We start from the raw sequence: 1,670 nt of genomic DNA, 5'->3' as shown, positions 1-1,670 counted from the left end.
TGAGGGTAAAGAATGTACAAATGTGCTTTATACAATTGATGTATGTATGGATTGTGATAAGAGTTGTATGAGCCCCCAATAAAATGATTTTTTTTAAAAAGAAAGCAAAGAAGTTTTAAAAAGTTTTAAGCAAGGGGTCAAAATAGCCCAAAGCTAGAAATGGCCCACGTGTTCAACAGATGAGTGGATTAACAAAGTGGTACACACACAATGGAATACTCCTCAGCCATAAGGAGAAATGGAGGCCTGGTGCATACCCTTACTGGATGAAGCTTGAAAAAAATGCTGAACAAAATATGACGGTCACAAAAAGAATGATCTCATATATGTGAAACAAGCAAATAGAAACCATAGGCAGTGGTTGTAGTGATGATTGTACAACTCTTCTTGATATGATTGAATTGTATGGCATGTGGATGAAGTGCCAATAAATTTGAACAAAAAGAAACACCAAAGGTTGTAAGAGATTAACAAGGATTGGGGGCGGTAGGGGGAGGGGGGTGTTTGCTCAGTTTATGTTAATGGTGGTACAATGATTTGAATACAAAGAATAGCATCGTTGCACAACTTGAGATATTCAATCAGTGTCTTTGAATCGCATGAATTACTGAGGTTATGTTTTGTGATGTACAATATAATGTGCTGTTGGGCACATGGAGTCTGCACAGCAACAAAATACTGCCCAGTCCCGCACCATCCTCACAACCTTGGCTCTGCTGGAGTCTCCTGTTGCAGCTGCTAGTGGAATCCATGCGATTCTCTCTCTTTTTAACTGATCCTCTGCTTTACTAAGTGCATCTTGCTCTAGGGTCTGGTCCCTCCTGACTCCAAAGGACATGACACGAAGTCTAGTCATCCTCACATCTAAGGAGCATGTTGGCTTGTCCCTCTAACCAATTTGTTCATTCTGCCAGAACAGAGTGTATTTATTATTCTTTGTCAACACCATAATTCAAAGGCATTGAGTCTCTGTTTTTCCTTATTCATTGTCCAGCTTTCTCAAGCATATGAGACTGAAAATACCATGGCTTGGGTCGAATACACCTTAGTCTTCAAAATGAACGTGTGGTTTTCATTTTAGAGAAATGTTTCAGATACCATGCCCATTCATCCTTCTTTGCTAATGTTGATACCTTTAATATCCTTTTCTTGCCTTATAGCTCTGGCTGAGACTTGTCTGTCAGTTTGTCATATTGTGGTGTCTTATGTGTGATTGAGATGCTGGAGGCCATGTCACCAACATGTCAAATACCAACAGGGTCACCCCAAGTAAACCATTTCAGCAGAGTTTCCAGATGAAGACTGTGAAAAAGGAATAAGCTGTCTACTGCACAGGAATTAGCTACTGAAAACCTGATAGAGACCATTGAGACAGTGTCAGCTACTGAAGGCCGAACGAACAGAAGCAGAACCTTGTCAGAGAAAGTGCCAGAAGAGAGCCCCTCATGCTGGGAGGCACTCAAAATACGACTGAAGAAGAGCCATCATCTCAAAGTAGAGTTGACCATCACAAGGTGAATGAATAAAGCCCGACGCTAAATGAGAAGAAACAGTTGTAAAAATCTAATAGAGTGAGAAATACATCTTTCCTCTAGTTCCTAAAGGTTTCCTCCCCGCTCCCACTACCATGACTCGAATTCTATCTTGCAAGTCTGGCTAGACCAGAGGAG

This window comes from Echinops telfairi, unplaced genomic scaffold (assembly GCF_000313985.2).
Source record: "Echinops telfairi isolate 266 unplaced genomic scaffold, ASM31398v2 ScPeMD7_18;HRSCAF=68, whole genome shotgun sequence".
Lineage (NCBI taxonomy): Eukaryota > Metazoa > Chordata > Mammalia > Afrosoricida > Tenrecidae > Echinops > Echinops telfairi.
This window is presented reverse-complemented; position numbering follows the sequence as displayed.